Source organism: Ictidomys tridecemlineatus, chromosome 13, assembly GCF_052094955.1.
Source record: "Ictidomys tridecemlineatus isolate mIctTri1 chromosome 13, mIctTri1.hap1, whole genome shotgun sequence".
Lineage (NCBI taxonomy): Eukaryota > Metazoa > Chordata > Mammalia > Rodentia > Sciuridae > Ictidomys > Ictidomys tridecemlineatus.
This window is the reverse complement of record NC_135489.1, coordinates 65,899,405-65,926,279: the sequence shown is the minus strand read 5'-3', so window position 1 is coordinate 65,926,279 and position 26,875 is coordinate 65,899,405. Positions and strand designations below refer to the sequence as shown.

The following is a 26,875-nucleotide window of genomic DNA, read 5'->3' as shown; positions in this document are numbered from 1 at the left end:
GGCAGCTCTTAGTGTAGTTTGATTTTGCTAAAAATGTTGAACATTTTTTTCCATAAGTTTTTTGTTCATTTGTTTTTCTTCTTTAGAAAATATCTAATTAGATCTTTTTGCCCATCTTTTAGTGGGTTTTTAAAAACATTTTATTTATTTATTGGTGTTAAGTGTTTTGAGGGTTTTTTTGTTTGTTTTGGGGTCTAAATGTTTTTATTTGAAACAAACAGTTGTACTAAGCAAGATCTTACTTTCCCCACTCCAAACTAAAATATCACAATAGCTGCAAAATTCATTAGGTAAGCACAACCTTCTCATCATGGTTGGGGTAACCTATTTATAAGCAGTTGTTCTTATGTAAAATATTACCCCAGACTACTAGCATCATACAAAATGGTCTTAATACTGTGTGGGGGCAGTATGTTCTGTATGAATTGAAAGGTAGAAGAAGCACAAACACAACCCATTGTTTAAAAAAGCTAAATAATTCAAAGTAGAATTTTCAATCCTCACAGCCACCATGCTGTTTGGCTTCTTCCAAAAACTTGTCAAAACCCAAAGGATTTTATTCCAACTGAACTGGTCTTCTCGGCCTCTCTAAGGTTGAAACCAGAAAACTTGTCAGGAACAAATCTGTTGGTCTTTGTTCTGGTTTCTAGGTCATTACCAAACATGTTCTTGTCCAGATTTTTACTGAGCCTATAAATACTCTGGGCCATATCTTTACCACCTCTCCAGGCTTGATCATAAACATTGTAAATTTCATTCTCTGCACCTAGGAATCCACTGTCCATACCCTTGAATTGGCTGAAAAGCTTTTGGTTATAATGCACTTCACTAGAATTCAAAGGACTAGGTACACCAAGCACTGATATTTCTATTCTCATTTCTCTGCAGCTTTGACCTCTTATCAGAAGCTGCCCTAAGAATATTCCAGTCATGCAGTTTCTCTTATTGTCTATCATGACCGATTTCTTCTCTCTCATGTGCCTAACTATCCTCTTTTTCCACACAGGTCTTGATCCTGCTCTTTTCTCTCTGGATTTTGGGGCCATATTTTAAAAATTTTTCCTTCATATTTCTCCTTTTTTTTTATTTTGTGAGCCATCTTTTGCTACATGTGCATCCATTTCCACAGCTTCATGAACCTTCCGATCAGCAATGTTTACTGTCCAAAGTCCTCTTCCATCAGCAGCTAGACATTTATCAAATGAAATTTTATAATCCTTTGCATTTTTCCAGTTGGAAGTACAAGGAGGAATCTGCCACTCTTGTTGTTCCTTCACAGTAACCTTTTGACTAGGAGAATGCATGAAAGGTGTAGGAAGAATGCAAGACAGGTGTAGGGAATTTTCTTATTAATCTTGAATCTTGAAGGTACCATTGGATCATTCTGCATTTCTATCATTCAAATAACCATCTGTTTATCTCCAGAGTTGAAAGCCACTCCCTGCTGAGATGGTGTGTAGGGGATGTCCTGAGCAGGAGCCAGTTTATAAGCTGCTGGTATTAGCGTGGCTGCGGCAAACTTTTTGCTTACTGATTTCTCTAAGGCTACCCTTGACTTTTCTGTTATCTCTTTAATAGCTTCTTCAGTAGGTCTTTTCTGGATCATCTATATTCATAACCTTCTTTGGAACCAGGTCAGTGAATTTGCTATAAATGACCTTGTCTTTTGACTGTCATTTTTGAGCAATTGAATTATATTTAATTTTTCCTCAGGATCCACCTGAATGGCCAGTGCATTTGACATTTTTTCCCTTTGGTCTCATATCCAATGGATACTGCACCACATGGATCTCAGGAAAAGAACTTAAATTTCCAAAATTCTCTAACAACTGAGATATCCATCCTTTTCTGTACCTGTATCCAGGTGAGGCTTCTCTTTGGGAGGAGACCAGTGAGGTCTGCCATGACCTCCGAGATCTTGTTTTTTTTTTTCAGCCTCAAGCTGCTCTTGAGACAGCTGAGTAGGTGCCCATAAAAAGCTGAGCTTTGGGCAGGCGGGAGTGCCCTCTAACCTACCTGATGCTTCAGGGAAGAACACAGGACACTGCGGCCAAGCCATGGCTCTTGGCCACAAAGACCCTGAGGGAAGACCCCAGCTTCAGTGAGGCCTAGTTCCCACAGCGGGCAGCCGGAAGATGTAGCCATGATCTCAGCCCACGTTGTTTGGAGTTCCAGGCCAGTTCACCGCCTGGGGTGTGTGGACAAAGAAAAAGAAACATGCGGTTACTCAAAGACCTTCCCCCATATGCAGGACCCGAATCCTTTTCAGTTTTTATATACTCTGGATATTAACACCCTGTCAGAAGAGTGACTGGCAAAGATTTTCTCCCATTCTGTAGACTCTTTCTTTACACTCTTAATGAATTCCTTTGCTGAGCCATGGTGTAGTTGGCTGCTGGAATCTCATGTATTCTTCGCTGAAGCATCCGGTGGGTTAGAGGGCACTCCCTTTGCTGTGCAGAAGCTTTTAAATTCAATGACATTGCACATTGATACTTGTTTTTATCTCTTGAGCTTTAGGAGTCTTATTAAGGATATTGAACCAATATTGCATCCTTTGGATGAATCCAACTTAATCATGGTGTACAATCTTCTTAATGTGTTTTTGAACATGGTTTGCTAATGTTTTACTAGTATTTTTGCAATCAGGGATCTTGGTGTGTATTTTTCTTTCCTTGAACCTATTTTTTCTTCTAGGAGTTTTAATGCTCCTGGTCTAATTCCTATGTTTTTTTTGTTTTTTTTTAATCCACTTGGAGTTGATTTTTGTAGAGCAGGAGGCATAGGGATCTAGTTTCATTTTTCTACAAATAGATACATAGTTTTCCCATCACCATTTGTTAAAAGAGTTTTGTTTTTTTCCAATGTATGTTTTTGGCAACTTGGTCAAATGATGACTGTGTTTATGTCTGGTGTGTTTGTCTATGTGTCCTCTAGTCTATTCCATTGATCTTTGTATTTATTTCATTTTTTTTGGTGGGGATACCAGGGATGAAATTCAGGGGCACTGAACCACAAGCCACATCCCCAACCCTATTTTGTATTATAATTAGAGACAAGGTCTTACTGAGTTGCTTAGGGCCTGGCTTTTGCTGAGGCTGGCTTTGAACTCCCCATCCTTCTGCCACAGCCTCCTAAAATGCTGGGATTATAGGAGTGTACCACCCCACCCAGCTTAATCTTCATATTTATTTTTATGCCAATACTGATTTTGTAATTATAGTTCTGTAATATAATTTGAGATCAGTTATTGTGATGCTTCCAACCTTGCTTTTGTTGCTCAGGATTGCTTTGGCTATTCTGAGCCTTTTATTCTTGCATAAAAATTTTAGAGCACTTTTTTTCTGGTTCTGTAAGGATTACATTGGTATTTGATATGTATCTCTAGATTGGTTTTGGTGATATGGTCTTTTTGATTATTTTAATTTTACCTACCCTAAAACATGTTCATTTTTTACATCTTCTAAGGTTTTCTTTAATTTATTTCTTCAATATTTTATAATTTTCATTGTAGAGGTATTTTACCATTTTCATTGTAGAGGTATTTTACTTTGTAACATTTATTCATAAGTATTTTTTTTGAGGCTACAGTGAATGAAGTAGTTTCCTTGTTTTTTTTTTTAATATTTATTTTTTAGTTTTCGGTGGACACAACATCTTTATTTTATTTTTATGTGGTGCTGAGGATCGAACCCAGCGCCCCAAGCATGCCAGGTGAGCGTGTTACTGCTTGAGCCACCTCCTCAGCCCAGTTTCCTTGATTTTTTTCTGGGTAGGTTAATCATTGACACATAGGAAAGCTATTGATTTTTTTTATATGTTAACCCTGCTGATTTGCTGAATTTGTTGATCAGATGTAGACATCTTCCGGTGTGTGTGTGTGTGTGTATATATATATATATATATATATTTTTTTTTTTTTTTTTTTTTGCAGGGGGGCTGTCCTCTGTGTATAGGATCATGTCACCAGCAAACAGAAATAGTTTGACTTCTTCATTTCCTATTTGCATCCCTTTAATTTTCTTCTCTTGCCTCATTGCTCTGGCTAGAATTTCAAGAACCATGATGAATAGGAGTGGTGAGAGTGGACATCCTTGTCTTGTTCCTGATTTTAGAGGAAAAGCTTTCAGTTTTTAAATTAGGTTTGGATTTGTCATATATAGACTTTATGGTATTTAGGTAATTTCTTTCTATCCCTAATTTCTTCAATGCTTTTTACATAACTGGGTGGTGAATTTTGCCAACGGCTTTTTCTGCATCTGTAGAGATGATTGTGCAATTTTTGTTCTTGAGTCTTTGTGATGAATTACATTGATTTATGTATATTGAACCAATATTGCATCCTTTGGATGACTCTAACTTAATCATGGTATATAATATTCTTAATGTGTTTTTGAACATGGTTTGCTAATGTTTTACTAGTATTTTTCCAGGTATGTTCATCAGGGATCTTGGTCTGTATTTTTCTTTCCTTGATGTGTGTTTTTGTGCTTTTGGTATCAGGATGATACTGCCTTCATAATATGAGTTTGAGAGTATTCTTGTTTTTTATTACATATAAGAATATGAGGAGAATTGACATTAGTTATTTAAGAGTCTGATAGAACTCAGGTGGACTTTTCTTTGTTCAATAACTTTTAATTGCTGCTTTAATCACATTGTTTGCTATTGATCTGTTTATATTTCCTATATCTCTTTGGTTCAATTTGAGAAAGACATATGTGTCTAGAAATTTGTAAATATTTTCTAGATCTTCCAATTTATTGAATATAAGTTTTTAAAATAGACCTTAAAGGTCCTCTGAATTTTAGACATGTCTGTGGTGATCTCTCTTTTTTTAATCTCTAATTTTGTTAATTTGCGTCTTTTCTTTCTTTCAGGTAAATTGGCTAGAGGTTTATTAATCTTATTTATCTTTTCAAAGAACCAATTCTTTAGTCCATTGATCCTTTGTATTTTTTAAATTCTCTATTTCATTGATTTTGGCTCTGATTTTTATTATTTTCTGTCTTCCATTGGTTTTGGTATTAGTTTGTTCCAATATTTCTAGGACTTTAACATGTAGCATTAGATTGTTCATTTGGGATCATTCTGATTTTTTTGTGTGTGCTGTTATTGTGTATGTGTACATGTGTGTATGTATATAGGCACTTAATGCTAAATGTTCTCTCTTAAAACTGCCTTCATAGTGTCACAGAGATTTTAGTATGTTGTATCTCTATTCTTGTTTGATTCTATGTTTTATTTATTTCTGATCTCATTTTTCTATGACCCATTCATTTAAAAGATAATTGTTAAATACCCATGTTTTTATGTGGTTTCTATACTTTTTTCCTGCTATTGAGTTCGAATTTCATTTCATTATGACCTGATAAGGTACCAAGGACAATATAATTTTTTCTTTGCTTCTATCAAGACTTGCTTATTGACCTCAAATATGGCCTATTTTGGGAAAAATACCATGAGTTCCTGAGGAACAAAAATTCAGCTGTTGTTGGATGAAATATTATATAGACATAAAATATGCATTCATTTGATTTATAGTATTGTATAAATCACAATTTTATGCATTGATTTTATGCCTGGATGACTTATCTATTGTAGAAGTGGTATATTCAAATCACCCAATGTCATTGTATTGGGGTCTGACTGGACTTGTACTAAAGAAGTGTTTGTTTCATGTAATTAAGTGCACCAACACTTTGGGAATAAATACTTCTTATCATTATATCTTCTTTTTTGATCATTCCTTTTAACATTTTATAGTGACTTTCCTCATCTCTTCTGATTAATTTTTGCTTAAAATCTATTTTATGAGCTATGAGAAAAACTATTCCTGCTTGTTTTTGGATTTCATTTGAATTGATTATATTTTTTTTCATTTTTTACTTTAAGTCTTAAATATATTGGTATTTAATATGAGTATCTTACAAACAGCATATGTTGCTTTGGGTTTTCCAATACATTCTGCCAGTCAGACCATATATATCCAGAATTACTGTGAGATGCCTACTGTTCTGAGACTTTTTGTTTCATAGATTTAATTTATTCATAATTTTACATATTTAATTGCTCTTTTGGAGAGTTTCAACCATTTGAGAGCTCTGGTATTTGTTTTTGAGTTCTTTGTATAATATTTCTTTGGTTTAGTGATCGTGAAATATTTTAATTTATAGTTCCTTCTTTAAGTTGATTTATCATGTATTTTTGTCATAGTAACAAAAGCTGACTAATAAATCTTTCAACTTGCTTGGACTTCTGAAGGTGCGGAAGGCTAATTAGTTTCCTCCTATTAAATATCCTAATATGTTCATTTTATTATTCTTATTTTTTCTCTGCCCAAAATTTCTTATACTTTTGTACATATTCTGGGTATTGACCACAGCCTACCAGATGAAGAAAATGAAACTGAATGTGGTGGTTACATAATATATATATATATATATATATATATATATATATATATTTATATATATATATATTTATATAAATATATAATAATTGGTTATTATAATTAAAGTTATATGACAAATAACTTTAAAAGCATTTTAACAACCAAACACTACCATACATAGGGCCTTGATAATAAAGGTCAACTCACTGAGTGACTCTTTTTAAAGAATCTCAGCTTCATTTATTCTACACACTAGCAATATGCCATATGATGGCATTATACTGTGGTATCCTTTTATTAATGTTCCACTTTCTCTCCTCTGTTTTGCTTTTTAATGGCAATCTTGCATTTTTATATTGCACTAAGCCAACAGACTGTATGGTAGCTAATGACATGTGTTTCTGCTGTCAAAACACATTATATGAAGTCTTCCAGAATTTGAATGTGAAGTCTTAGTTAGCAAATATTTTGCCAATGCTAAAGTATATGTATGCTCATAGATGAAAAAAGTTATTCTAATATAAAGAATATAAACATGATAATGCAGACAACCTATTAAATGCTCTTGTAATGAGAATCTTTTTAAACCTTCTAGTTACACTTTATGCGAATTTCTAATTCCCAGTCTCTGCCACCACCTCTTGTCTGCTAATAAATCTGTAACCATAATACTAAGGCCAGATGTAATTCTGCATTTGTGATGGATGAATCTCATAGAGCAAGTTAAAATATTTTTCCAACTTCCCTGAGTCTTTTCCTGGAATTCAGCTTCAGCTGGGCAGATTTCTCTGGTCACTCTACTGTGCTAACAATCTCACAGTGTGTGAAATGACACCTGCTGAAGATGACTGGTAGTGCAGGCAATATGAAGTACATCAAAGAATGTGTTCTCTTTTGTTCAAATCATAATCTCTGTTCCAAAGAGATTGATTTTAACATTAGAATAAAGTTAGTCTTCTGTCTGGGCTTGTTCTTAACACATGGTTCTTCATCATGCAAGTGACAGCACAGGACTGTTTCACCAAAAACTTAACTATTGATTAAACACCTCTGTCCTGGAGAGAAGCCTTATTTCCTCTATTGATTTGTAATGGCAGAAATGGAGTTTCAGATCTAATACTGCTTAAGTGACACATAAATGTTACTTTGCCTGTTAGCTATGGCTCTTTTTCAAGAAAAGCAGTTTGTTAATTAAATTCTCATTAATGATTTTGTTAAGAAATAATTTCCCACTTCTATGTTCTTTATCTTCTTGATGCTCTCTAATTCAAAATTTTTATCTTCTTTTTAACTTTTCATCTTCATCATCCTTCAATGTTTTCATAATAGATTCTACTTCTCCATCCATGGAGTTTATATTATTGGTTTTTCTTCTTTCCATCTTGAAAATTCTCTTAATCATTATCTGACCTTGGTAGTACTAAGCACAGAAAGGCATTTTTAGTAGAGAAAATGGGGACAATACTGTACTAAAAAGATAGACAATCATCACTGAGAGTCTCTCAAACCCCTTTCTTTTAGCACAAACTATAGTTGTGTTGGTTAAATTGGAAGAATTTTGAAAGCCATCAGACCATCAATGCAGATATGTCCATATGAAATTCACCACTCTGCACTATTTGATGGACTCTTCTCTGTCACACTTCAGCAGCATCCTGAGTTTGTTCCCCACTCCATCATCCCAGATCCATGAACCTCTGGTCACCATTCACCATCAGCCAATGAAAAGCACTGATGGGAAGTGCTATGGGCTATGGATAAATAGACCAGAGTGTTCATTCCATGACCTTTCTTGTCTTCCTAAAAGGTTTTCTAAGGCCACTGCTGAGGTGGCAGCTGTTCTTCCGTGACAGCCTCAGGCCAAAGCCCAGGAATACGTCTTTCTCTGCACCTGATACCTGGAAATGTAATCATCTTTCTGCTGTTGCTGATCCATCAATGGACTCCTTACCACTGCCCACACTTCTGTGAGATATCCCTGCCTCAAAGACCATTCAGCAACTTCTTTTTGTGTGCCATTTATTCCAAGGTGAGGTGATTTTAACTTTGAAATTTGAATGCCATTCTTTTTCTATGAACCTTGGAAGGACCACAAATAGTCTCTGAGAAAACACTTATCTTTCATCCAATTGTGAACATGGCCCTTGAAAGACCATTCCTATTCAGAAAATAGTTCTTCATGGGTCCTTGTACATTCTTTTATAATGTTCAAGTTACATGGAGATAAGATGTTTTCTTCATTCAGTTAGAGCACCAGCATGAAGGTAAGGCACTGAGCCCTACTATAAGAATGTAAAGGCAAACATTATGTGGGCTAAGCCTCAAGGATGCCTTATCTATACTCAGGCCAGATGTTTATTCATACATACATGTCACCTACGTCAGAGTGCTTCGGAGTGATTGATTCCACTTGTGCCTGCAGGCTGCTGTTTCATGGCTCCAAAGAGAATGGCTATGACCTGCATGGCAGTTAATTCTAAAACTGGTGAGGGCCGATAGATAAGAAAAGACAAACAGACACATGTAGAGAGAAAACTAAGACCAGGTGGATTATTATGTGCTTATGGAGGTATAATGACCCAGAGCTAGCTCAGGACATTCATTAAATAGATTTTAATATCAAAATAATTTTTTTGTGTAAAAGTTTCTTCAAAGCATGCAAGATGAAGGACAAAGTTCTGGGTTATTCCAATTATAATTATCAACTTGCACTCATAATTCCCAGCAGCTAGTGTCTGAATTCAGGGTCAAGACCAATAGTGCCATGGCATGCATGGGACCACCTTTCAGAAGGGTGTCATCATAGCAACTGGGCAGTCTAGCGATTTTGCACAAGGAGTTTGCAGCACAGTTGCACTCCTGTGGTCTGCCAGTCAGAGACTGTGATTCAAATCACCACGCCTGATAGATAGTTACAATACTGAAATACTTCTATAGTGGTTGATTAAGAGTCCTGAATGATCCATCCCCTATTGCTGGCATCCCACTGACTCTCTTCTGTCATGATCTATATAGTTCCATGTTCTCCTTGCAGCTAAAGCCTTCTGGGTCAACTCTAGCCCTGCAGATGGGGTCCATTCTCATCACCTGCAGTCTATGGCATTCTTTGGTTAAGTTTCTGAATAGAAAACATTCTTGGAGATCCTGTTTTTATTTCAATTTTTGACATTTTGGAGTTCCTCAGAATTTGGACATTATAATTTAGATTTTTGGAACTAATACACTAAATATTATTTATTTTGACTACTAATGTTTTGAACCCCTTGAATTTTGTACTTGGTCTTCATTTTCTTCACTCTGGAACTCTCCCATCTGTATCCTCACTAGCATTCAGTTTCAAATTGGATAGTGCTAACTGATGTCATCAAAAGGATTAAGATAATGAGAGTGGTGTTAGTTACTTCTGGACACAGTGACAGACTCATGTGGAATATCAGCCAGGGTTTGTTATGAGAAAATAAAAGAGTCCACTTTCTCTGGTTAGAACTCTCTGTCGAAAGGTGTGTGTATTAGGCAGCTTGGGTTGCCATAGCAGAATACCATGACAAGGTGGCTTGAACAACAAACATTAAATGTTCTGGAAACTGTGAGACTGAGATCCAGATGTCATTAGAGTGGGATACTTCTGAGAATTTTCTCCTTGGATTATAGATGACTATCTTCTCCTTATGTCTCCATATGATCTCCTTCTGTATAAGTGTGTCTGTGTCCTCTTCTTTATATGAATATATGTTTTATTATCATTGTAATTTATTAGTTGTACCAATTAATAGACTTCATTGAGCCATTTCCACAGGTGCATTGATCACGTGCACTCTCCCCTTGACCCTCTCTTACCCTCTCCTCTGTCACCCTGTACTGTTCCTGGTCCATAGTGGTCCCTATTCTACTTTTAGGACATTTTTTAAATCCCCCTGGTTTTTGTATTTGAGAGAAAATAGGCTATGTGTGCCTTAACTGTGTCTGACTTATTTCACTTAACTCCATGCCCTTGAGTTCCATCAATTTTCCTATGAATGATGACTGTATTACTCTTTATAGCTAAATAATACTCCTTTGTGTGTGTGTGTGTGTGTGTGTGTGTATTTTTTTAAATTTGTGAATATTTTGAGAGGCATCTAGGCTGATTCCATATTCCCACTGTAAATAGTGCCACAATAAACATGGGCATTCAGGTATCATTTTGTGTGCTGACTTTATTTACTTTTGATAAATACCCAGCAGTGGTATACCTTGATAGTATGGTAGTTCTATTTTTAGATTTCTGAAAAACCTCCATGTGTTTTCTACAGAGGTTGTACTCATTTACATTCTTACCATCAGTGTAAAAGAGTTCCTTTTATTCTACATCCTCACCAGCATTTGTAATTTTTTAAAATTATTTTTTATAATAGCCATTGCAGTTGGGGTAAAATGAAATCTCATTGTCGTTCTAATTTGTATTTTCCCGATGGCTAAAAATGTGGAACATTTTTTCATTTATTTACTGGCCATTTGTATTTCTTCTTTTGAGAAGTATATCAGGTCACTTTTTCCGATTTTTATTGTTTTTACATATTTATTGGTTGTTGAGTTTATGAGTTTTTTAAAGTTTATTCTGCATATTATTTCTTTGTCAAATGAATAGCTGAAAAATATTTTCTCTCACTTTCTAAGTTGTCTTTTCAGTCTGTGAAACTACCCTTCACTGTGCAGAGGCTTTGAAATTTGATCCATTCCTCATTGGTGGTGAGCAGGTGGTATTAGTGCCTCCCTTCCCCTAAGAAATTCAGGTCCCTGTGGACCTGGAGTCCATGATGAGGAGGAGCATCCCCCATGCAGAGGGGCTGAAGGTGGGGTCTCTGTCTATCATTCCTTCTAAACACAGGTGATGAGGGGACATGGGTGCCCCTCTATAGAACTTGCCAATGACATTATCTTGTTAAAACTACATAACACAGAGTGTCCTTGTGCTTAAAAAGTTTCCTTCCAAGAACCTACAGGCTAAGATGCAGGACTAGGGAGCAAGGAGTGTTGAGAGCCACAGCAGAATGGGCCCCAGCAAACTTCCAGCTGCCAGCAAACTTCCAGCTGCCAGCTGATGATTGGCTCCCAGCAGCCCCAGCAAACTTCTAGCTGCCAGCTGATTGGCTCCTCTGCGGTGATGCTCATTGGGCTGTTTCCCTGCCCTTTCAGACCATAGAGCTGCTCATTGGGGGACTTTTTTTGGCTCTGCCCATGCGACCCAGCCAATCGGCCTCAAGAGCAGGAGGAGTTGGGGGGTTGAGAGGCTTGTGGGAATCCGGTGGTGGCAGTTGGGTTCTGAGGAAATTCCTGAAGAGCTCTGTGTGGTATGGCGTGTGTTCTAAAAATAAAGTTTGTTTCTGCTTGATAAGTGGCTGGTGAATTGTGCCTAGCCAGACTGTGGCAAAAGAGGACATGGTGGCCTAGAGTTGTGCTCCTCAAAGGAGGGCTTCATCTGCCAATTGACCAGTAAAACTAATGGCAAATGATCAGACCTGCAAGAAATGAGCCATGTCTGTGAGGACTTTGGAAACTCATTTATTACCCTGCCACCAGCAAGGAACCTTGCCCTGAGGTTTGCAGAAAAACCTTTGGCTTAGAGGTTTTCATTTGTAACAAATACTGAGCAGTCTCTTTTGTGTGTGTGTGTGTGATCAGCTTGTGGTCTTGCTCCACCTTGGGGACATAGTCTGGCTTCGTTGAGACTTTTTGCAATTTTGATGCTCTCTCTAGATACTTGAACTTGTCCCCTTTCACCAAGCTCTCCATCTCTGCCTTCAGAGTCTGGATCTCTCTTTTATTCTTGAGGAGAATCTGGTAAATGGAGTTAAACTCATTGATGATCCTCTTCTCGTCTTCCTTTATCTTGTGTATAGAGTTCGCCTCATAGGCATCAATGGGAACGTTCATTTACATGTATTCCTGTCTCAGCTGTTCCATCTTCCTGTCTGCAGCCTTCCACAAGCTCTGCTACCTGGTTCTTATGTCCTCCAGTGCTCTTGATGCCCGTTGATACAACTGTATGTGATGGTTAGTTTATGTTTCAGTTTATTTTCCAGATCGGGGCAGGTCAGTTTCTGGGACACCAGAGAGGAGGCCTTGTGCTCCACCAGGAAAATGTGGCAGATACACTGGGCATATCTGGGGCAAAATAAGTCCTGCAGGCAGTTGTGCTGAGAGCATTTGGAGTGCAGCAGGTTTCCTAATGGCAGCTGCAACAGATGGTCTTGGAAGGCAGGGCTCTCTCGGGATGTGACAGCAAGTGCTCCTGATAGAAGGAGGCCATGCACACTAAGCAGGTCTTCACGGTCTCCTCCACCTTCAGACAGTGGTCACAGACCACCGGGTGTCTGGTCTGGGGGCCACCAGGGGAGCGTGGTGTCCAGTTAATGGTGGGTGCCTGCTCCAGCGCGGCCTGTAGAAACTGGTTCACCAGGGCGCATAGTGTCATGTTCTTCTGCTCTAGGAACTCTGGGGAGACAGCGTGTTACTTGGGCTCTGGTATGGCTTGCCCTGAAAGGCCCATGTATCGTTCAGGCAACACCTGCAAAAGTTGTGGGCACATGGGGTGGTGGCCGGCTCCATGAAGTGCTCCAGGCAGACGGAGCATGACAGCTTCTCACCAGCAGGAACAGCTCCACAATGGCACCAGACTCCTAGGCCGGAGACCAACACACAACCATCCCCAGGCTGCCGAGGACATTGTATCCTGTTGTACTCAAAGTTTAAATACTCATACACTGCTGTCCTGGCACATCCAGTGGTCTTATTATGGTAGACATAAAACCTACAAGCCATCTAACTGGAGATTGATCCCAGGGGAGTGTTTTACCACTGACCACATCCACAATCCTTTTTATTTTTATATTGTATTTTTTTTTATTAGGGTCTTGCTAAGTTACTTCTGCTCTCTAAGTTGCTGAGGCTGGCTTTGAATATATGATCCTCCTGCCTCTGTGTTCTGACTTGCTAACATAGGCATGCACCACTATGCCCGGATGATCCAAGTAACTTGAAGTTGTGAAACTGAAATCTGAACAGAAATCAAGAAGATCCATTTTGACGAATTGTAGAAGATAGTGTTTCTGTCTAAACTCAAGGATTTAGTCACTGTGTGGAGATTTGAAAATATGAGCAAAATAGGGCTAATGCTTAAACTAAGTGTGTCCTAAACATGTCTCCCAGAGTGGCTTCTGTATATGGTGACCAGTAACCTAGCTTGTTATACAAATTGTAAACCAGTCTAAGGTTAGGAATGCACTTTTAACAAAGCAACTAATTCTCCGTCAGTCACAGCAACTCAGCTTCAGACCATCACAAGCTCTCGACTGATCTGACTATTAGCATATAGGTCAGAAATGCTTACTGCACCCAATCAGAGTGTTTCCATATGGCACTTTCTTTTCTCTGGCAGTGAGTGTAATCTGCTGAGGTCGTCTTTGGTCCCAAGTGCAACCCTGTGCTAGATCCTTTTTGTTTTCTTTCCTTAGGCAAGTTTTGCTAAATTAAGTGTTCTCAATTTTTCTTAAAACAATTCCCATGTATGAACCAATTGTGAGAACCTGTCAATGTTTGGGAGTGACTCAAAGACTATTTTATGACCATCTTTGAGCCATCTAGGAGTAGGGTGAGCTGAAGGACCCAGAAACACAGAAGAGGCTATTTTAGGAATAACTGCTTTTCCCACCACAGGGTCAAAAGATAGACCACAGCTTAAGAAATCTGGGATGGGAGAGATGGTGATACCAAGAGTACTACCAGATGAGGGGATCTAGGGAAAAACTGAGAGGACCAGCCAGAGGAAATACAGGAGCAAGGCCCTGGAAACCCCAGGAAATGCCCATGAAAGTGTCCCCTCTGAATGCATGTGCAGTCCAGACAGTATCCTGTGGGCTCAGGGAAGAGCAACAACCATCAAGTGAAATTTTCTTGCTTTTTTACTCCCAGGGTAGCTGCTGGACTTGAAGACAAGACCACTAGGCCTGTTTGGCAGAAGAGGTAGATGTACCACATACAAATGGAGACATCTACTTGTTGTTTGCTGGCCTGGCTCTGCAAAATTCCAGCAAGCCTGGCTGTTCCTGAGAGAGAAACTTCATGTTTTAATGCAATGTCAAGTTTTGACTATTAACCTGGGACTGGCAGTGTAATTACTGCTACTGAACCTCATTTTGTTCCTGGAGAGAACTAGTGGATTTTTTCTTATCTGAACACAAGCAGGTGAGCCATGGGAACCCTAAGTTTCACCCAAGAGCTGGAGACACCAGTACCCAGGAGCTGGTGTGCATAGGCAGTGTGGAGGGAACAAAGTCAGTTTTGAAGAACTCTATGAATGCAGCTTATTCACAGTGAAAGCAAAAGTAACTAGGATTACAGAAAACAGTCCTTTAACACCAAAGTAAATTAGTAGAAACCCACTAAATATCATGTTAAAAAAAGTGATTTGTAAAATTGCTTGAAAGAACATTTATTTTTTTTCTCAGCACTGTACATATGTAGTGTGTATTAAACATTAGTTTTTGTGCTACAACAGTGTTTAATTCTGAAAACAATATGCAGCAATTGTGTGTACTTTATTTAGCAAGTAAAAGTTAAGTTGGCAATCATGCAGTAAAAATAAAAACAATGATAATATCAACATCATCCAATAGGAATTATGCAAAGTGTTTTAATATTGTAACTCATTTCCTGTTCACTACAATGTTATTAACATTCATTCTTATTTTAGAAAGTGATGTTTGGAGACACTAAATGACTTGCTTAAGTCATACACCTAGAATGTGGAAAGTTTCTGTCACTCTAGGGACCACAGCATACAAAAAATTTGTACACCTCATGAAGTTTTTATTGATATTGGAAATAGGTATTTAAAGTGTTCCTAGCAACAGATTGTGGCAGAAATATAAAAGAGTAGAGGGATGGTATTACTTGTAAAGTTTCAGGAGGATTCCTAAAAGAGATATCTGAATGGTCAACTGGTCGATGGAAAAAAATGGTAGAGATTGTTGAGAACATCAAGGAGCTGGGGGCAGCAATTTCAAGTATTGGACAAAGCGGGGAAGAATAACTTCAGACATAATGTAATGTCACAATGAGAATGAGAAAAACTAATGCACAAAAATGTTTCCTAGAGGAGAGCTTAGCATCTTCTAATTCCCATTCACTGTGGCTGGCAAAGCATTGTTTTATAGCTTTCTGGATGGTATCACTTGTGATAGTATCACTTGTGTTGTTTGCATAACTGTACCATGGGGGTGAGAAGCATGGGTCACATGTTTATGGGGAGATAGATTGTTCTGGATATGACAACTCATCCCAAGGAAGGGGGCCCCAGCAAACCTCTGAGTAATCACAGAGTCCTGTATTTGTTTGTAAAATGCAACAATCCACCTTGGCTCTGGAAATAATTACAGCAATTTATTGTGTTACAAAATGGTTATGAATGTGACCAATCTTGGAGAACAGGGAAGCCATTGGGACTATCTGGAGCTGGATGTGTCATACTGTTAAGGTGGTGAGAAGGACAGAATGTGTAGCTGTGTTTGGGAAAGCTTGGAGTAATTTCTTCCTGTGGGAATTCTTTACATGTAAAAGTCCTTGAAATTGTCAACAGCATTGTAGTCTATTAAGGGGAATTATTCTTAGAGATAACATTGTAGAATGCCTTCCTGTTTTTGTTTTTGCTTATTTGCAAAAGAGCTTTTTCCCTTGGAATATGAAGAAGGAATCACATATTTTACCACTCCACATTGTATTCTGGAGTGCCTGATTCACTGAAGTCAATATGAAACCTTATTAAATAAGAGTCTATTTCAAAACCAAATTTGTAATAGATTCTAGATGTCATTTAGAGAGTCTTTCATCTCTGGATTTAAAAAGGCACTTCAAGTTGGGCAAGGTGGTACACACATGTAATCCCAGATATTCAGGAGTCTGAGGATGATTGCAAGTTGAAAAACAGCCTCAGCAACTTAGCAAAACCCTGACTCAAAATGAAATACAAAGGGGGCAGGGCTGAGAATATAGCTCAGTTGGTAGAGTGCTTGCCTTGCATGCACAAGGCCCTAGGTTAAATCCCCAGCACCACAAAAAAGAATGAAAGAAAAAAGGGGCTTGGGGTATAGCTCAGTGGTATAGCATGTGTTCATACTAGGACCCAGATTCAATCTCCAGTACTGTGAAACAAAACAAATTATTTGCATCAAAAGATTTTGATGTGAAAAATTTGAAAACAAGGGAGATGTATTTTTGTTCTCCAATATCTTAATTTTTTTTGGTTATCTATCTCTTGGTATGTTTAAAAATGCTGAAATATTTATAAGTTTTATAGTAGGTAAATTTTATTAAAATAAAATACAGGTAGCTATGAAGTTTGTAGTATAAATATCTTTGTAATGGATTGAACCCCTGAATTACTTCTGAATAAGGTTCTGGGTTTCTGCCATGAAAATTAGACACACATATCATCAAGGTGACATGTGACAGATGGATATATACAGTGAGTTATGGGAATTTTGCTTTAATGCAAACTGTTCATTGCTGTTTTGCCCAGCTTATTGAACTATGAATTTCTACCGAGGGACAATACATTCAGCATGTCAGAGTAATTAACTATTATTATGAATGCTTATCTGTTTTCAGTCTTTATAACCACCTCTAAAGACTGAGTAGTAATCAATTAATAATGTTAAAAATCAATTTGAAAAGGATGCACTATTCTTTGTAAAGCATTTTCCATATAGAATATTTCCTAATTTGTTTCCTGTTTCTTTGATAACCTAAACTTACCCTGTGTAAGTTCCACTATAAAAAAAACAAATAGTCCAATGAAGAGTATTAGAGGACATCCATGATCATATTTCTCTATTTTATGATTTGATGACATTACAAGGGAGTAGAGTAGAAAAATTAATAGGTGTAAATTTTTAATTATGGAGAATGGGACTTCTTATTGAAACAAATAGACTTAAGGAGTCCTTGTGTCAGCTCTACTTCTTTTAATAAAAGGACTGTGATGCTTTTATCATGATGGATAACCTGAGAGACCCAACCAGTGACACATGCTTGACAGATGTCTTTAAAAAAAATGAGATAAGTACATTGCTTATAACTGATAAGAAATGTGTAATTTTACCAATTGCATCCTTTGGAAAGTGCTGAGGTATAATAATTGAAACTTTTCATTATGGATTATTCTAATATAAATATGATTAAATGTACAATTTTCTCAATTCAGATGTTTCAATGTTCCCTACTAGGAGTTTCATTAGTCTCTGTGTGTATCTCAAACATGGATTAAGTGATATATTTTGAAGGATTCTAAACTGTTTGAAGTAACGTGTCCTTTTCAGCCCTATAATGAATATATAACAGAGCTCAACTGCCTGAGTCTTAGAAAATATTCATTTCTTAGAATTCTTTCCAAATGAAATCTTCTACATAGCTTAGTTTAAGCTATGTTCACTGAAAATTAACACTTTATATTTTGGAAATGTGTAGTATCATTTCACAGCTGGGCAAGGTGGCACATTCCTGTAGTCCCAGAAGTTGGAGAGGTGGAGGCAGTAGGATCACAAGTTCAAAGCTAGCCTCAGCAAAAACAAGGCACTAAGCAATTCGGTGAGACCCTGGCTCTAAATAAACTACAAATAGGACTGAGGATGTGGCTCAGTGGTAGAATGCCTCTTAATTCAATCCTTAGTAGCCCCTCCTCTCCAAAATATATTATTTGAGGGCTTTACCACATTTTAAGGAACAAAACATTACAACAATAAAGGATTAAATATGAACTTCCCAGAGGATAAACTAAGAATATTTTCAGAAATCTTGTTTGTAAAAAAATCTTTTCATGATACTTAGCTTTTTTTATTTGAAAAATATAGCTAATTCTCCAAGTTTCATATTATCTGCTATGTGCAGAATAATGTGCTAGCTGGACAGCCCCCTGGGAGATAGATATGAGTCCAGATGCCTCTTTGCTGCTCAGTTCTTGTCTCCAATGAAATAAAATATGACATTGATGCATTTTACTTGTCAATACTAAAGCTGGACAAACAAGATAATTTCTCTCACTGAAGATTGGCAGCATTTTATTCACGTTTAAAATTCGAGATTCTCTAAAGTGTGGGTCAGAGGTGAGACTGGTGAAAACCCATAGAGGAAGGAATTTGGCAGGTCTGTATTTGGAATCTGCAGTTCCTCTATTCAGAGGCAATGGTATTACCATGGAACCAAAGTTCCAGAGGATTTTCCCAAGCAGAGAACACCATTTGGGAGGCCGTGTCTCAGTGTCTTGGTGTTCTGGGGACAGGACAAGGCTGGTGGTGTCCCTCTTGTGCTTGCAGTTGGTGAAGTGGTTTCAGATCTACTAGGAAGGAGGAATGGATGTGGGGTCTCTGTGAAAGTTCTCCATGTGTTAGGTTTCTTTGGGAACTCTATGAAGTGCCTGTGCAGGGTCTCTTGAAATCTGTGTGAGGTCTCTGTGGAGCTATGTGTAGAGGATTCTCTATAAGAATCTTCTGTGAGGACTCTCCTGTGGTGAGATCTTTATGTATGTCTCTGTGGATTTTCTATGTAGGAGGAGGTCCCTGTGGGAGACTGTGAGGCTTTTGTAATCCTGGGAGGCACTGTAGGACATCTCTGTGGCATCTCTGTTAAGGACTCTCTGGGGCAGGAAGAGGGCTTCATGTTTTTTCTCTGGGTGAGTTCTGTGCGGACAACTCTGTAGAAAACCTGTAAAATCACTGTGGAGGTTCTCTGGGTATGTGGGGCAATATGAGGTCCTGTGAGAATTACTGTGTAATGTTGCCCTGAGAGGTTACAGTGCCATCACCTGATAAATGTGTGTGGTCTCTGTGGGAGGTCACTCTATGGTTCCTCTGCACAAGTTTCTGTGTGAGGTCTTTCTATGCCTATTCTGTGTTAGAGATCTCTTTGGGAGAAGTCTCTGAAGGTGAGCTTTGTGAAGTCCCTGGGAAATCTCTGTGAGGTTTCGCTAATTGCACTGAAAGTCCCTGTACTGTCTCTACTGGTTCTTGTATGGTCATCTTTCCGGGGTCTCTGTGAGGTCTCTATGAGAATCTTTGAAGCTTCCATAGAGTCTGGGAGACTAAGTGGTGTCTCTGTGAGGGAGTGGTGTAAATACTGTGGCATTGAGAAGTTACTGAGGGAGATCTCTGCCTTAGGTCTCCATGAGAGGTCTCTGAAATTTCTCTCAGTGCAAGTCTCTGTCAGAGGCCTGTGTGGAGGTCTCTGTGAGATCTGTGTGAGGATCTGTTCTCTTATTATTTTTTGGGTGTCTCTAGGGATCGAAATCAAGGACACTCCACCTCTGAGCTGCATCTCCAGCCCTATTTTGAATTTCATTTAGAGATAGGGTCTCACTGAGATGTTTAGTGTCTCACTGCTGCTGAGGCTTGTTTTGAAATTGTGATCCTCCTGCCTCAGCCTCCTAAGCTGTTGGAATTACAGGCAAGCATCACTGTGCCAGGCTGTTCCCTTATTTTTTTTTAAAGAGGAGGGGGAGAGAGAGAGAGAGAGAGAGAGAGAGAGAGAGAGAGAGAGAGAGAGAGAGAGAGAGAGAATTTTTTAATATTTATTTTTTAGTTATTGGCGGACACAACATCTTTGTTTGTGTGTGGTGCTGAGGATCGAACCCGGGCCGCACGCACGCCAGGAGAGCGTGCTACCACTTGAGCCACATCCCCAGCCCTCCCTTATTTTTAAGGGGAATCCTTGTGAGATATTTTCTGTGGTGGCTGTCAGAGGTCTCTGTGATGTTCACCATGGCTCTTTGTTGGGGTCTGTGTATGGTTCTATGTGTGAGTCTTTGTGAGATCTCTGGGTGTCAATGGCTTAAGCAGCAGACACTTATTTCTCATCTTGTTGCAGGGTGGAAATGCAAGATTAGAGGGATTCTGATGACCCACATCCTGAATTATAGATACAGCCTTTTCCTTGTATCTTCACAGAGTAAAGAGAGAGGAGAAGTAATTTCCCGTGTTTATGAGGGTTAAGCTCCACTTTCATAACTGAGCTCCTTCCCAAAGGCCCCAACATCCTAACACCATCACATTAGAGATTGAGTCTTCAATATTTAAAGTTGGGGTCAAGACATTTAATCCACAGTGCCCCATATAATAGGAATGGAAGTAGATAATCACACAGACAATGGGCTGAGGAATGGATAACACTTAAAATTCTGAAGATTCATGTTTCAATTTGTTCTTGGTTCATCTTCTCCTGACCAGTGTCTTGGAAGCAAGGACTCAAGGCAAGACTTGGATGACGACTGTAGTGACTGACATGCACTGTACACACCCAGCGCCAAGCTGCAGCACACAGGCAGAATGCGCTAGCAACAAGATTTAAAGTGAAATTGTTTCAAGATTATAGAAAACATCTCTCCTGGACAAACAGTTTTAGGATCCTGTGTATCCATGAGTTTTTCTCTGTTTTGCATAGTTGCCTCCCAGTTTGTTAACTGATATTCTTTTATCAGCACATAGAAATTACACAGAATAGTGGGTTTCATTTTGGTATGTTTGTATATGCACATTGCATAATTTGATAAATTTAAATGCTCAGCACCTCCTTACTCTCCTTTCTTCCCTTCCCTTCATCCCCTTCCTCTATGTTACTGCTCTCATGAGATCCTTTTTTTTCTGGCTAAATTCCACATTTGAGAGAAAACATGATTCTTGCCTTTCTGAGTGTACTTATTTTGTCTAAAAATGGTCTCTAGTTCTATCCATTTCTCTGCAAATGACATAGTTTTATGATTCTTTAAGGCTGAAAAAAAAAAACTCCGTTGTGTCTATATATCACATTTTCTTTATTCAAACATGTATTGACTGATACTTAGACTGGTTCCAAACTTGGTAATTTATACAGTAATTCAAAATTGCAGTTGTGAATTGCTCTTCTAAACATGGACAGGCATAGGTCACTATTCTATGCTGACTTAAATCTTTTAGTTAAATACTGAGGATGAATGGTATAGCTGGGTCATATTGTGGTTCCATTCCTAGTCTTTTGAGGAATCTCTATAATTACTCCCATAGTTGCTATCCTAATTTACATTCCTACAAAGGCTGTATAAGGGTTCTTTCCTCCCACATTCTGACAGAATCTATTGTTATTTGTAATTTGAAATGAAAACTCATTGTAGTTTTGATTTACATTTCCCAGATGACTATAGTTGTCAAACATTTTTAAAATATAATTTTTGGCCATTTATACTTTTGCTTTTTGAAAATGTCTAAAATTTTTTGCCCATTTATTGAATGGGCTTCTGATATTGAGTTTTTTGAGTTCTTTATGTGGTCTAGATATTAATCTTCTGTTAGAATAGCTGGCAAAGTGTTCTTCCCTATTCTGTGGATTCCGTCCTTGTGCTATGAATTGTTCCCTTCACTGTGATGACATCTAACTTTTTGCTCTTATTTACTGAGTTATAAAGTCCTATTGAAGAAATCATTACCTACACCTATATGTTGCAGCATTTTCTTTTTTAAATTGATTTTATTTTTAAATACAAGATAGTGGAATGTATTTATAATTCTGTTTACACATATAGAGCAAAATTTTTCATATCTCTGTATATAAATTATGCTTATACCAATTCATGTCTTTATACATGTACTTTAAATAATGATGTCCACCATATTCCACCATTATTGCTAACCCCATGGCCCCCTCCCTTCCCCTTCCACCCCTCTACCCTATTTAGAGTTTGTCTATTCCTCCCATGCTCCCTTTCCCTACCCCACTATGAATCAGTCACCTTATATGAGAGAAAACATTCAACATTTGTTTTTTTGGGATTGGCTAACTCCACTTAGCATTATCTTCTTCAACTCCATCCATTTACCTGCAAATGCCATGATTTTATTCTCTAATTGCCGAGTAATATTCCATTGCGTTTATATGCCACTTTTTTTTATCCATTCCTCTACTGAAGGGTATCTAGGTTGGTTCCACAGTTTAACTATTATGAATTGTGCTGCTATAAATATTAATGTGGTTGTGTCCCTGTAGGATGTTGTTTTTAAGTGCTTTGGGTATAGGCTGAGGAGAGGGATAGCTGGATCAAATGGTGGTTCCATTCCCAGTTTTCCAAGGAATCTCCATACTGTTTTCCATATTGGTTGCACCAATATTGGGATTTGCAGTCCCACCAGCAATGAATGAGTGTACCTTTTTCCCCCACATCCTTGCCAACACTTATTGTTATTTGTCTTCATAATAACTGCCATTCTGACTGGAGTGAGATGATATCTTAGAGTAGTTTTGATTTGCATTTCGCTAATTGCTAGAGATGATGAACATTTTTTCATATATTCTGAGAAGTGTCTGTCAAGGCCCATGGCCCATTTATTGATTGGATTATTGTTTTTTGGTCCTTACTTTTTGAGTTCTTTCTATACCCTAGTGATTACTGCTCTATCTGATGTGTGAGGGGTAAAAATTTACTCTCAGGATGTAGGCTCTCTATTCACCTCACAAATTGTTTCTTTTGCTGAGAAGAAATTTTTTAGTTTGAGCCCATCCCATATATTGATTCTTGGATTTAATTCTTACACTATAGGAATCTTATTAAGGAAGTTGTGACCTAAACCCACATGGTGATGATTAGGGCCTACTTTTTCTTCTATTAGACACAGAGTCTCTGGTTTAATTCCTAGGTTTTTGATCCACTTTGAGATGAGTTTTGTGCATGATGAGAGATAGGGATTTAAGCTCATTTTCTTGGGCATATAGATTTCCAGTTTTCCTAGCACCATTTGTTGAAGAGGCTATCTTTTCTCCAATGCATGTTTTTGGCCCCTTTGTCTAATATAAGATAATTGTAATTTTGTGGGTTAGTCTCTGTGTCCTCTATTCTATACCATTGGTCTTCCAGTCTGTTTTGGTGTCAATACCATGCTGTTTTTGTTACTATTACTCTGTAGTATAGTTTGAGGTCTGGTATAGTTATGCCACCTGCTTCACTCTTCCTGCTAATGATTGCTTTAGCTATTCTTGGTCTCTTATTTTTCCAGATGAATTTCATGATTGCTTTTTCTATTTCTATGAGGAATGTCATTGGGATTTTGATTGGAATTGCATTAAACCTGTATAGTGCTTTTGGTAGTATGGTCATTTTGATAATATTAATTCTGCCTATCCAAGAGCAAAGTAGATCTTCTTATCTTCTAAGGTCCTCTTTAATTTTTTTATTTAGGATTCTGTAGTTTCCATTGCATATCTTTCACCTCTTTAGTTGAGTTGTTTCCCACGTATTTTATTTTTTTAAGGCTCTTGTAAATGGGGTAGTTTTCCTTATTTCCCTCTTAGAGTATTTGTCACTGATATACTTAAACGTCTTTGATTTATGGGTGGTTATTGTATATCCTGCTACTTTGCTGAATTTATTTACTAGTTCTAGAAATTTTCTGGTGGAGATTTTTGGGTCTTCTAGATATAGAATCATATCATCAGCACACAGTGCTAATTTGTTCTTTTCCTATATACATCCCTTTAATTTCTTTTGTCTAATTGCTCTGGCCAGTGTTTCAAGAACTATGTTGAATAGAAGTGGTGGAAGAGGATGTCCCCATTTTGTTCCAGTTTTTAGAGGGAATGCCTTTAATTTTTCCCCATTTAGAATGATGTTGACCTGAGGCTTTGCATAGATAGCCTTTATGATGTTTAGATATGTTCCTGCTATTCCTAGTTTTTTTTAGTGTTTTGAACCTGAAGGGGTGCTCTATTTTGTCAAATGCTTTTTCTGCATCTATTGAGATGATCATATGATTCTTATCTTTGTGTCTGTTGATGGGATGAATTATATTTATTGATTTCCATATGTTGAACCAACCTTGCATCCATGGGATGAATCCCACTTGATCATGGTGCACAATCTTTTTGATATGATTTTTATTCAATTTCCCAGAATTTTATTGAGAACTTTTGCATCTAGGTTCATTAGAGATATTGTTCTGAAGTTATCTTTTTTTTTTGGTGTTTCTTTGCCTGATTTTGGAATCAGGGTGATTTTGGCCTCATGAATGAGTTTGGAAGGGCTGCTTCTTTTTCTATTTCCTGTAATAAATTGAAAAGCATTGGTTTTAATTCTTTAAAGGTCTTGTAGAACTCAGCTGTGTATCCATCCAGACTTGGGCTTTTCTTAGTTGGTAGGCTTCTGATGGCATCTTCTATTTCATCACTTGATATTGGTTTGTTTAAATTGTGTATATATTCCTGGTTCAATCTGGGAAAATCATATCTTAAGAAATTTGTCGATGCCTTCAATGTCTTCTATTTTATTGGAGTATAATTTTTTCAAAATAATTTCTAATTATTCTCTGTATTTCTGTAGTGTCTGTTGTGATATCACCGTTTTCATCATATATGCTGGTAATTTGAGTTTTATTTCTGTCTCTTCATTAGCACAGCTACCGGTCTGTCAATTTTTTTTTTCAAAGAACCCAACAGTTTTGTCAATTTTTTTAATTGTTTCTTTTGTTTTGATTTCATTGATTTCATCTCTAATTTTAATTATTTATTGTCTTCTACTGCTTTTTCTGTTGATTTGTTCTTCTTTTTCCAGGGCTTTGATTTGTAATGTGAAGTCATTTGTTTGTTAACTTTTTCTTCTTTTAAGAAATAAACTCCATGCAATAAACTTTCCTTTTAGAACTTCTTTCACAGTCCCAGAGATTTTAATATGTTGTATCTATATTCTAATTTATCTCTAAGAATTTTTTCATCTCCTCCTTGATGTCTTCTGCAACCCATTGTTCATTCAGTAGTAATTATTTAGTCTCCAGGTATTGGAGTGATTTTTATTTTGTCATTGGTTTCCAATTTCATTCCATTATTTTCTGATAAAATGTATGTTAGTATCTCTACTTTTTTGTATTGCTAAGAGTTGCTTTGTGACATAGTATATGGTCTATTTTAGAGAAGGATTCATGTGCTGCTGAGAAGAAAGTATATCCACTTGCTGAAGGTTGAAATATTCTATATATGTCAGTTAAGTCTAAGTTATTGGTTATATTGTTGAATTCTATAGTTTCTTTATTCAACTTTTCTTTGGAAGATCTGTCCAGTGGTGAGAGAGGTATGTTAAAGTCACCCAAGATTATTGTGTTGTGATCAATTTGACTCTTGAACCTGAGAAGAATTTGTTTGATGAACATAGCTTCACCATTGTTTGGGGCATATATATTTATGATTGTTATGTCTTTTTGGTATATGGTTCTCTTGAGTAGTATGTAATGTCCATATTTATCCCTTTTGATTAACTTTGGCTTAAAATCTACTTTATTTGATATGAGTATGGAAACCCCTGCTTGATTCTGCAGTCCATGTGAGTGGTAGGATTTTTCCTAACCTTTGATCTTCAGTCTGTGTATGTCTTTTCCTATCACATGAATGTCCTGGAGGCCGTATGTTGTTGGGTCTTTTTGTTTGTTTTTTATCCAATCTGCTAGCCTATGTCTTTAGATTGGTGAGTTTAAGCCATTAACATTCAGGGTTATTATTGAATGTTGAGACATTGATTAATATTATTGAGAAATGTTTTGTATTCCCAGCCATATTTTTAACTTTTTTGTTATTTAACTTGACTTGATTTTTTTTTTTGATTAGTTTTTCCTTTAGGGTACTACCTCCCTCTGCTGATTTTCATTGTTGTTTTTCGTTTCCTCTTCATGGAATATTTTTCCTAGCATGTTTTATAGTGCCAGTTTTCTAACTATAAATTCTTTTAACTTTTATCATGGAAGGTTTTTATTTCATCTTCAAATATAAACCTTAATTTTTCTGGATACAAGATTCTTGGTTGGCACCTATTTTCTGTCAGAGCTTAATATATATTGTTCCAGGATCTTCTACCTTTCAAGGTCTGTGTTGAAAATCTGTCATTACCCTAACTGGTTTTCCCCTATATATAATCCGATTACTTTCTATTGTGGCTTTTAAAATTCTTTCCTTATTCTTTATGTTGAGCATTTTTATTAAAATGTGCCTTGTTGTGGATCTGTTGTGACTTTGTATATTTGGCATCCTGTAGGCTTCTTTAATTTAGATGTCCAATTGATTCTTCATGTTTGGGAGGTTTTCTTATATTATTTCACCGAATAGATTGTTCATTCCTTTGGTTTGGACCTCTATGTCTTCCTCTATTCCAACAACTCTTAAATTTGGTCTTTTTTATGTTATCCCATATTTATTGAATGTTCTGCTCATGTTTTCTTACCATTATCACTCTATGGTCTATTTTCTTTTCAAGATTATATATTTTGTCTTCTTTGTCTGATGTCCTATCTTTCAAGTGGTCTACTCTGTTGGTGATGCTTTCATTTGAGTTTTTAATTTTGCTTATTGTTTCTTTCATTTCAAGGATTTCTGTTTTGTTAGTTTTTGTTTTTTTAGAACCTGTATCTCCCTGTTGAGTTGATCCTTTTCCTTCCTACTTTGTTTATGTAGCTC

The 26,875-nt window shown here is 37.2% G+C and overlaps 2 pseudogenes; both read right to left on the bottom strand.

Annotated features, from left to right (window-relative positions):
* Nucleotides 1-390: 390 nt before the first annotated feature.
* On the bottom strand, nt 391-2,059 carry LOC144369661 (SNW domain-containing protein 1 pseudogene; annotated as a pseudogene).
* Nucleotides 2,060-11,938: 9,879 nt separating this feature from the next.
* On the bottom strand, nt 11,939-13,195 carry LOC144369660 (E3 ubiquitin/ISG15 ligase TRIM25 pseudogene; annotated as a pseudogene).
* Nucleotides 13,196-26,875: the final 13,680 nt, after the last annotated feature.